Here is an 11,673-nt window from a genome sequence, read left to right on the forward strand (position 1 = left end):
CCAGTGCTCCTCTGAGTGTTGGTCCGAACTGAGCTGCCTGCGGGGCCACCTCGGGGAAACTTGAGGGTTGGTTTTACTCGTAGCTAGTCTCATCTGAGGGTTGATTGATTGTATTTCTTTGTTGCAATCCGTGCTAAATTCTCCTCATGCTTATAGTCAAAATAAAGCGTTTACTAAACATATCTTTGATGCCTTGATGCAATCTTCTGAAGAAAAACTTGAATTGGAAGTTTCTATCCCTAGAAAACTTTATGATAAGTGGGAACCAACTATTAAAATTAAAATTAAAGATCATGAATGCTATGCTTTATGTGATTTGGGTGCTAGTGTTTTCACGATTCCAAAGACTTTGTGTGATTTGTTAGGTTTCTGTGATTTTGATGATTGCTCTCTAAACTTGCACCTTGCGGATTCCACTATTAAGAAACCTATGGGAAGAATTAATGATTTTCTTATTGTTGCAAATAGGAATTATGTGCCCGTATATTTTATCATTCTTGACATATATTGCAATCCTTCATGTCCTATTATTCTTGGTAGACCTTTCCTTAGAACGATTGGTGCAATTATTGATATGAAGGAAGGAAATATTAGATTCCAATTCCCATTAAGGAAAGGCATGGAACACTTTCCTAGAAAGAAAATTAAATTACCTTATTAATCTATTATGAGAGCCACTTATGGATTGCCTACCAAAGATGGCAATACCTAGATCTATTCTTACTTGTTATGCCTAGCTAGGGGCGTTAAACGATAGCGCTTGTTGGGAGGCAACCCAATTTTATTGCTATTCCTTGATTTTTGCTCCTGTTTAGTAATAAATAAATTATCTAGACTCTATTTTGGTTATGTTTTTTGTGTTTAATTAGTGTTTGTGCCAAGTAGAACCGTTGGGAAGACTTGGGTAAAGTCTTGTTGAACTTGCTGTAAAAAACAGAAACTTTAGCGCTCACGAGAACTGCTGTCATTTTTATTTGGAAAGTTATATTTAGTTAATTCTTTTTTCAGATGATTAATAGATAAATTCCTCAAGTCCAGCAATTTATTTTAGAATTTGTGGGGTTCCATATGTTGCGCTAGCTACAGATTACTACAGACTGTTCTGTTTTTGACAGATTCTGTTTTTCGTGTGTTGTTTACTTATTTTGATGAATCTATGGCTAGTAAATTAGTTTATAAACCATAGAGAAGTTGGAATAAAGTAGGTATAACACCTATATAAATAAATAATGAGTTCATTACAGTACCTTGAAGTGATCTTTTATTCTCTTTCGCTAACGGAGCTCACGAGATTTTCTACTCTAAGTTTTGTGTTGTGAAGTTTTCAAGTTTTGGGTAAAGATTTGATGGATTATGGAACAAGGAGTGGGAAGAGCCTAAGATTGGGGATGCCCATGGCACACGCAAGATAATCTAAGGACACCTAAAAGCCAAAGCTTGAGGATGCCCAGGAAGGCATCCCCTCTTTCGTCTACTTCTATCGGTAACTTTACTTGGAGCTATATTTTTATTTACCACATGATATTTGTTTTGCTTGGAGCGTCTTGTATGATTTGATTCTTTGCTTGTTAGTTTACCACAATCATACTTGCTGTACACACATTTTGAGAGAGCCATATATGATTTGGAATTTGTTAGAATACTCTATGTGCTTCGCTTATATCTTTTGAGTTATATAATTTTGCTTTAGTGCTTCACTTATATCTTTTAGAGCACGGTGGTGGATTTGTTTTATATAAACTATTGATCTCTCATGCTTCACTTAGATTATTTTGAGAGTCTTAATAGCATGGTAATTTGCTTAAAATCCTAATATGCTTGGTATGCAAAATTAATAATAAAACTCTTTTAGAGTGTGTTGAATACTATGATAAGTTTGATACTTGATAATTGTTTTGAGATATGGAGATGGTGATATTAAAGTCATGATAGTTGAGTAGTTGTGAATTTGAGAAATACTTGTGTTGAAGCTTGTGATTCCCGTAGCATTTACGTGTGGTGAACCGTTATGTGATGAAGTCGGAGCATGATTTATTTATTGATTGTCTTCCTTACGAGTGGCGGTCGGGGACGAGCGATGGTCTTTTCCTACCAATCTACCCCCCTAGGAGCATGCGCGTAATACTTTGCTTTGATAACTTGTAGATTTTTACAATAAGTATATGAGTTCTTTATGACTAATGTTGAGTCCATGGATTATACGCACTCTCACCCTTCCACCTTTGCTAGCCTCTCTAATAGCGCGCACCTTTTCGCCGGTATCATACACTCACCATATACCTTCCTCAAAACAGCCACCATACCTACCTATTATGGCATTTCCATAGCCATTCCGAGATATATTGCCATGCAACTTTCCATCATTCCGTTTATGACACACTCCATCATTGTCATATTGCTTAGCATGATCATGTAGTTGACATAGTATTTGTGGCAAAGCCACCATTCATAATCCTTTCATACATGTCACTCATGCATCATTGCATATCCCGGTACACTACCGGAGGCATTCATATATAGTCATATTTTGTTCTAAGTATTTGTTGAGTTGTAAAAAAAGTGTCATGATCATCATTACTAGAGCATTGTCCCAGTGAGGAAAGGATGATGGTGTGACACCCTCGATTCAATCATACACTAATCATACATGCAAATGTGTACGATCAAGATCAAGGACTCACGGGAAGATATCACAACACAACTCTAGACACAAAGTAAAAATAATACAAGCTTTATATTACAAGCTAGGGGCCTCGAGGGCTCGAATACATAAGCTCGAATACACACGAGTCAGCGGAAGCAACAACTGTTGGAAATATGCCCTAGAGGCAATAATAAAAGCATTATTATTATATTTCCTTGTTCATGATAATTGTCTTTATTCATGCTATAATTGTGTTATCCGGAAATCATAATACATGTGTGAATAATAGACACCAACATGTCCCTAGAAAGCCTCTATTTGACTAGCTCGTTGATCAACAGATAGTCATGGTTTCCTGACTATGGACATTGGATGTCATTGATAACGAGATCACATCATTAGGAGAATGATGTGATGGACAAGACCCAATCCTAAACATAGCATAAGATCGTATAGTTTGTTTGCTAGAGTTTTTCAATGTCAAAGTATCTTTTCCTTAGACCATGAGATCGTGTAACTCCCGGATACCGTAGGAGTGCTTTGGGTGTGCCAAACGTCACAAAGTAACTGGGTGACTATAAAGGTATACTACGGGTATCTCCGAAAGTGTCTGTTGGGTTGACATGGATCAAGACTGGGATTTGTCACTCCGTATGACGGAGAGGTATCACTGGGCCCACTCGGTAATGCATCATCATAATGAGCTCAGAGTGACCAAGTGTCTGGTCACGGGATCATGCATTACGGTACGAGTAAAGTGACTTGCCGGTAACGAGATTGAACGAGGTATTGGGATACCGACGATCGAATCTCGGGCAAGTAATATATCGATTGACAAAGGGAATTGTATACGGGGTTGCTTGAATCCTCGACATCGTGGTTCATCCGATGAGATCATTAAGGAGCATGTGGGGGCCAACATGGGTATCCAAATCCCGCTGTTGGTTATTGACCGGAGAGCGATCACGGTCATGTCTACATGTCTCCCGAACCCGTAGGGTCTACACACTTAAGGTTTGGTAATGCCAGGGTGGTAGGGATATGTATATGCAGTAACCCGAATGTTGCTCGGAGTCCCGGATGAGATCCCGGACGTCACGAGGAGTTCCGGAATGGTCCGGAGGTAAAGATTTATATATGGGAAGTCCTGTTTCGGCCATCGAAACAAGTTTCGAGGTCATCGGTATTGTACCGGGACCACCGGAAGGGTCCCGGGGGTCCACCGGGTGGGGCCACCTGTCCCGGGGGTCCACATGGGCTGTAGGGGGTGCAGCTTGGCCTACATGGGCCAAGGCCACCAGCCCCAAGAGGCCCATGCGCCTAGGGTTTCAAGGAGGAAGAGTCCTAGGAGGGGAAGGCACCTCCTAGGTGCCTTGGGGAGGAAGGATTCCTCCCCCTTGGCCGCACCCCCTAGGAGATTGGATCTCCTAGGGCCGGCGCCCCCCCTTGGCCCTCCTATATATAGTGGGGGAAGGAGGGCTTTTGATCCACGCCTTTTGGTTGCCTCCTTCTCCCTCTCCAACACCTCCTCCTCCTCCATAGCGCTTGGCGAAGCCCTGACGGAGTACTGCAGCTCCATCACCACCACGCCGTCGTGTTGCTGCTGGAGCCATCTTCCTCAACCTCTTCTTCCCTCTTGCTGGATCAAGAAGAAGGAGACGTTACGCTGACCGTACGTGTGTTGAACGCGGAGGTGCCGTCCGTTCGGTGCTAGGATCTTCGGTGATTTGGATCACGTCGTGTTCGACTACCTCATCCCCGTTCTTTGAACGCTTCCGCTCGCGATCTACAAAGGTATGTAGATGCATCCGATCACTCGTTGCTAGATGAACTCCTAGATGGATCTTGGTGAAACCGTAGGAAAATTTTTGTTTTTCTGCTACGTTCCCCAACAACAATATCTGAGTACAGACATAAGTTAGACAAGTTTGCCTTAAGAAGGCTAGCACAAAAGCAACAATGATCGAAAAGGCAAGGCCTCCTGCCTGGGAGCCTCCTAACTACTCCTGGTCATCATCGGTCTCCACGTAGTAGTAGGCATCGGCGGTGGCATCTGGCTCCTGGGTTCCGACATTTGGTTGCATCAACCGGAAAGAAGAAGAAAGGGGGAAAAGGGGGAGCAAAGCAACCGTGAGTACTCATCCAAAGTACTCGCAAGCAAGGATCTACACTACATATGCAACATTATCAAAGGAAGTCTGTATATGTGGACTGGGCTGCAGAAATGCCAGAATAGAGAGAAGGCCTAGTCCTATTGAAGACTAGCATCTTCTGGAAACCACCATCCTGCAGCAACAGGAGGGAGTAGAGTAGCATAAAGTAAAGTAGTAGTAATGTTATCAACCTCGGCCAGAGATCCTTTCTCGACTCCCTGCAAGAAAGCAATCCCAGAGCCATACTATCCAGTTATCATCACAATCCATTCCTCATATCCAAGTCTCATCTCAAGTCTCCAGTTCTAGTTGTATCGATCGGGATACAACTCCAAGTGTCCGTTACCGTAGGACAGGCTATCGATAGATGTTTTCTTCCCTGCAGGGGTGCACCAACTTACCCACCACGCTCGATTAACTCCGGCCGGACACACTTTCCTGGGTCATGCCCGGCCTCGGCCAAACAATATAGCGCAACCCGACCTAGGCTTAATAGAGAGGTCAGCATGCCGGACTAAACCTATGCCCCCAGGGGTCATGGGTCATCTCCCCGGGAACTCCTGCACGTTGCGAACGCGGTCGGTGAGCAGACCTAGCTACCTCCTTCAACAAGGTAGGTGCTTTCCAGTCCAACCCGGCGCGCGCCGCTTAGTCGCTGATGTCTATTAAGCTTCGGCTGATGCATACGACGCAGAACGTCCATACTATGCCCACGTGATGGTTAGTGCTATCAGGCCAGAGGCCCCTCGGATCAAATATCCAAATCGTAGTGGATTAGGAACGCGCGTTAACAAGTAGAGACTCACGAAAGATGTGACCCCCGTTGCCCTGTCTCGAGGACTTGCGGCAAGGGCTAGGAATGCCCGGCCACGCCTCGTAATTATCTCGCGGGCACCTTCCAGGTCCGCCTGACTCCACATCACTCGCAATTAAGCTCGCGCGGGTACCCCTCAGGGTCGACCCGTCTTTCCAAGTAACAGTGGTAAAGTCCAAGTTCTGTGTGTCCAAACATCAAGGGGAAAACCCGAGGAATCACCCCCGATGAATTCCACTAGATGTAATCATCAAGGTGAATGTAAGAGGAATCAACCCCGATGTTCACAGTGCTAGTGGGTCCTACTTGTCATGGACACTGTGTCTATTAAGTCAATTAATTAAAGATAACCAACAGGGTGGTCCACATGTCATTTTTTATTAAAGTAAATTAGCACTAATTTAACACTAATTAATCTAGTCCTAATTAAATAAGGGGCCGGCCGTACTGGACAATGGCCCAGCCGGCCACACACGCAACAGACACCACACACAGCACGCAACACACAAATCTGCTTTCTGTTAACAAAAGATAGCATTTTGTGATTTTCGTAGGATTTATTCCATGCATCAAATGGATTTGGTCCAGTGGGGTAAAATGGAGTGTGTCACACATACTACCTTCCCATATTTTTCAAGTCATGTTAACGGTTGTTTAACCGCAGATTAGGGGCTGTAGAGGGGATTAATCAATGTAAAAACTAAAAAGCTAGCTAGCTAGCTAGCAGGAGTACAAGCAAGCAGCGATAGGGAGGCAGTAGCAGAGAGCAGAGGCGTAGCGGCAGCGGCAGGATGCAGTAGCAGCGGGAACGCGCGGGGACGGCAGCGGCTAGCATCAGTAGAAGTGCAGCAGCAGAGGCACGGCCACGCGCAGGCGGACGCGTGCCTGGGCGCGGCCAGCAAGCGGCACCCGTGGCCGGACGCGACCAGGGGCGCGCGGGCACGACAGCGACCTCAGCGACGGCCCGAGCTCGGTAGGGTGTGGCTACGGCGCAGGAGCTCGAGATCGAGTGAGTTGGCGAGCTAGGAGGGAGCTACAGGCGTGCGGGAGGCCAGTTAGTGTACGCACGCGACCAGAGGTTCGTCGAAACCTCGCCGGCGACGAGGCCGAGCGGCAGTGGGTTCGGCAACGATGGTGGCCGCATCTAGAGGTCGAAATCGATGCCGAAAATAGAGGGGATGGACACGGAGCTTACGTAGGGAGCGCAAGGGGTACCGTCGATGGTTTAGTAGCAGTAGAGGTGGCCTGCGTTGGCGACGGCAGCGGCGACCGAGACGGATGAAGATTGAGGACGGGGAAGCAGCGGGCGTCCCGGTGGCTTCCAGCTCGATCTCGCCCATGTAGTCGAAGTAGGCGAGGTCGGGGAGGCCGGAGGCGGACTGGAGTCGCGGCGACGACGGCGGACACCGGCGATGTACGCGATGGGGACGGCCTCGATGGCGAGCGTACGGGGCGGCCCCGCTCGAATCGAGGCTTGCAGTCGATGAGGAAGAGGACGGTGGTGCTCCTGGACTAAGCTCGGCGACGAGGGATGGCCGGTGGCCACGGGATCGATGACGACGCGGCGATGGAGGAGCTCGGGTGGGTGCGGGGCGAGAGTGACGGCGCGTGGGAGGGAAAAAGGAGGCTAGGGTTTGGGGGAGAGGAAGAGGGGGCCGGGGGTTGCTCTTATCCGCCGGGGGAAACGACGGGGAGGTGTGGGATGGCTGCCACGGCGTCATCGGTGGCCATGGCGCCGGTGGATCGTTGCCATGATTCCCCTGTGTGAACAGAGAAGGGAGACGAGGGCGAGTTGGGTTGGGCTGGACCTGTTTTAGCTAAATGGGCCAAGGGTCCGATAGATTTAGGTCTCCCTTTTTTTTAAATTATTTTCCTTTTCTGCTTTTCCTTTCTGTTTTGTAAATAGTTGGAGCACAAAATGAATATTGTGAAGAATGAAACTTGGCACATAATTCATGCACCAAATTGTGGTGTTGCACAAAAAATTATAGATCCAACAGAATTGTTCAAGCATTTTTGGAAATTGAAAAGGCCAATTAATATGTCGTTGGGCCACTTTATATTTTCCTAGAGATTAAAGGGAGAGCCAAATGATGTTGGTCACCACATGATAATTAGCTAGTGAATATTTGCAACCCAACGGACATTTTTGTTTTGACATTTGAAAGCTTTATTTGTTTGACTTTATTTTAAAATCTTGAATTTGGACCGGATTCGAACCAACGCGAGTTTAACAACAGTAATCGTGGTACGTGACATCATTAGCAGATTATTACTTTAGCTTAATTATCCGGGCGTCACAGATGGAGACTATGATTCCCCCACAAGTCGGGATGAGACTCCGGACGAAAAAAATGAGACAAAAAAAGAAAAGGGACAATGTTACTATCCTTTTACCACACTTGTGCTTCAAAGTAGCACCATGATCTTCATAGTAGAGAGTCTCTTATGTTATCATTTTTATATACTAGTGGGATCTTTCATTGTAGAACTTGGCTTGTATATTCCAATAATGGGCTTCCTCAAATTACGCTAGGTCTTCATGAGCAAGCAAGTTGGATGCACACCCACTTAGTTTCTTTTTGAGCTTTCATATACTTATAGCTCTAGTGCATCCGTTGCACGGCAATCCCTACTCACTCACATTGATATCTATTGATGGGCATCTCCATAGCCCGTTGATACGCTTAGTTGATGTGAGACTATCTTCTTCCTTTTTGTCTTCTCCACAACCACCACTCTATTTCACCTATAGTGCTATATCCATGGCTCACGCTCATGTATTGTGTGAAGATTGAAAAAGTTTTGAGAATGTCAAAAGTATGAAACAATTGCTTGGCTTGTCATCGGGGTTGTGCATGATTTAAATATTTTGTATGGTGAAGATAGAGCATAGCTAGACTATATGATTTTGTAGGAATAACTTTCTTTAACCATGTTATATTGAGAAGACATGATTGCTTTGTTACTATGCTTGAAGTATTATTATTTTTATGTCAATATGAACTTTTGTCTTGAAGTTTTCGGATCTGAATATTCATACCACAATTAAGAAAAATTACACTAAAATTGTGCCAAGTAGCACTCCGCATCAAAAATTCTGTTTTTATCATTTACCTACTCGAGGACGAGCAGGAATTAAGCTTGGGGATGCTTGATACGTCTCCAACGTATCTATAATTTTTGATTGCTCCATGCTATATTATCTACTATTTTGGACATTATTAGGCTTTATTATCTACTTTTATATTATTTTTGAGACTAACCTATTAACCGCAGGCCCAGCCCAGAATTGTTGTTTTTTGCCTGTTTTAGGGTTTTGAAGAAAAGGAATATCAAACGGAGTCCAAACGGAATGAAACCTTCGGGAACAAGATTTTCTCACCGAATACAACTCAGGAGACTTGGACCCTACGTCAACGCATGTAACAGGAGGCCACGAGGTAGGGGGCGTGACCTACCCTACCAGGTGCGCCCCCACCCTCGTGGGCCCCCTGTTGCTCCACCGACGTACTTCTTCCTCCTATATATACCCACGTACCCCCAAACGATCAGATACAGAGCCAAAACCCGAATTCCACCGCCGTAACTTTCTGTATCCACAAGTTCCCATCTTGGGTCCTATTCCGGAGCTCCGCCGGAGGGGGCATCGATCACGGAGGGCTTCTACATCAACACCATAGCCTCTCCGATGAAGTGTGAGTAGTTTACTTCAGACCTACGGGTCCATAGTTAGTAGCTAGATGGCTTCTTCTCTCTTTTTGGATCTCAATACAATGTTCTCCCCCTCTCTTGTGGAGATCTATTCGATGTAATCTTCTTTTTGCGGTCTGTTTGTTGAGACCGATGAATTGTGGGTTTATGATCAAGTCTATCTATGAATAATAGTTGAATCTCCTCTGAATTCTTTTATGTATGATTGGTTATCTTTGCAAGTCTCTTAGAATTATCAGTTTGGTTTGGCCTACTAGATTGATCTTTCTTGCAATGGGAGAAGTGCTTAGCTTTGGGTTCAATCTTGCGGTGTCCTTTCCCAGTGACAGTAAGGGCAGCAAGGCACGTATTGTATTGTTGCCATCGAGGATAACAAGATGGGGTTTTCTTCATATTGCATGAGTCTATCCATGTACATCATGTCATCTTGCTTAAGGCGTTACTCTGTTTTAACTTAATACTCTAGATGCATGCTGGATAGCGGTCGATGAGTGGAGTAATAGTAGTAGATGCAGGCAGGAGTCGGTCTACTTGTCTCGGACGTGATGCCTATATACATGATCATACCTAGATATTCTCATAACTATGCTCAATTCTGACAATTGCTCAACAGTAATTTGTTCACCCACCGTACAATACTTATGCTCTCGAGAGAAGCCACTAGTGAAACCTATGGCCCCCGGGTCTATATTTATCATATCAATCTCCTACTACTTAGTAATTTACTTTGCTATTTACTTTGCCTTTATTTTACTTTGCATCTTTATCATAAAAATACCAAAAATATTATCTTATCATATCTATCAGATCTCACTCTCGTAAGTGGCCCTATAGGGATTGACAACCCCTATTTGCGTTGGTTGCGAGGATTTATTTGTTTTGTGTAGGTGTGAGGGACTCGCGCGTAGCCTCCTACTGGATTGATACCTTGGTTCTCAAAAACTGAGGGAAATACTTACGCTACTTTGCTGCATCATCCCTTCCTCTTCGGGGAAAACCAAAGCAGTGCTAAAAGAGGTAGGAGGGCGCGCGCTACCCCCCTGGGCGCGCCCCCTACCTCGTGGCCGCCTCGTGGACCCCCCTGACTTGTTCCCGACGCCAACGCCTCTTATATAACCCCAAGCTTCCAGAAAGAAACCTAGATCGGGAGTTCCGCCACCGCAAGCCTCTATAGCCACCAAAAACCAATCGGGGCCCTGTTCTGGCACCCTGCCGGAGGGGAGATCCATCACCGGTGGCCATCTTCATCATCCCGGTGCTCTCCATGACGAGGAGTGAGTAGTTCACCCTCGGGTTGAGGGTATGTACCAGTAGATATGTGTTTGAATCTCTCTCTCTCTCTCGTGTTCTTGATTCGACACGATCTTGATGTATCACGAGCTTTGCTATTATAGTTGGATCTTATTATGTATCTCCTCCTCTACTCTCTTGTAATGGATTTAGTTTTCCCTTTGAAGTTATCTTATAGGATTGATTCTTTAAGGATTTGAGAACACTTGATGTATGTCTTGCATGAGCTTATCTGTGGTGACAATGGGATATTCACGTGATCCACTTGATGTATGTTTTGGTGATCAACTTGCGAGTTTCGTGACCTTGTGAACTTATGTAACACCCCGGATGTAACTTTCCCTATTCGTACTCCAACTCTTGCCGTTTCCGGCATTAAGTTATTTTATTTTCTCGGGTTCGGGTCTTTGTCCCCATGTGTTGTTGTCGTTTTCATGCATCTCATATCATGTCACCATGTGCATTGTATTTGCATACGTGTTCGTCTCATGCATTCAAGCATTTTCTCCGTTGTCCGTTTTGCATTCCGGCGCTTCGTTCTCCTCCGGTGGTCATTTCTACCTTTCTTTCGTGTGTGGGGATTAAACATTTCCGGATTGGACCGAGACTTGCCAAGCGGCCTTGGTTTACTATCGGTAGACCGCCTGTCAAGTTTCGTACCATTTGGACTTCGTTTGATACTCCAACGGTTAACCGAGGGACCGAGAAGGCCTCGTGTGTGTTCCAGCCCAACACCCCTTCAATTTGGCCCAAAACCCACCTAAACCCTCTCCATCATCTAGAGCGTTCGATCACGATCGCGTGGCCAAAAACCGCACCTCATTTGGACTCTCCTAGCTCCTCCTATGCTTATTTAAAGATCCCCGAAAATCTCCGTCTCCTTCCCCCCCGAAAACCCTAGATCTCATCACCGCGCGCCGCCGGACAAAAATCCCACCGGCGGACACGTCCGGGCTGACCCCGCCACCCCCACATGTCGCCTCCTCACTCGCCGCCGCCTCGCCCCACTTCGCCGGCCCGGGAGGCCCAGGGAGGGCCCCCAAGGCCCGGTCGCCGTC

The sequence above is a fragment of the Triticum dicoccoides genome, chromosome 1A (assembly GCF_002162155.2).
Source record: "Triticum dicoccoides isolate Atlit2015 ecotype Zavitan chromosome 1A, WEW_v2.0, whole genome shotgun sequence".
Taxonomy (NCBI): domain Eukaryota; kingdom Viridiplantae; phylum Streptophyta; class Magnoliopsida; order Poales; family Poaceae; genus Triticum; species Triticum dicoccoides.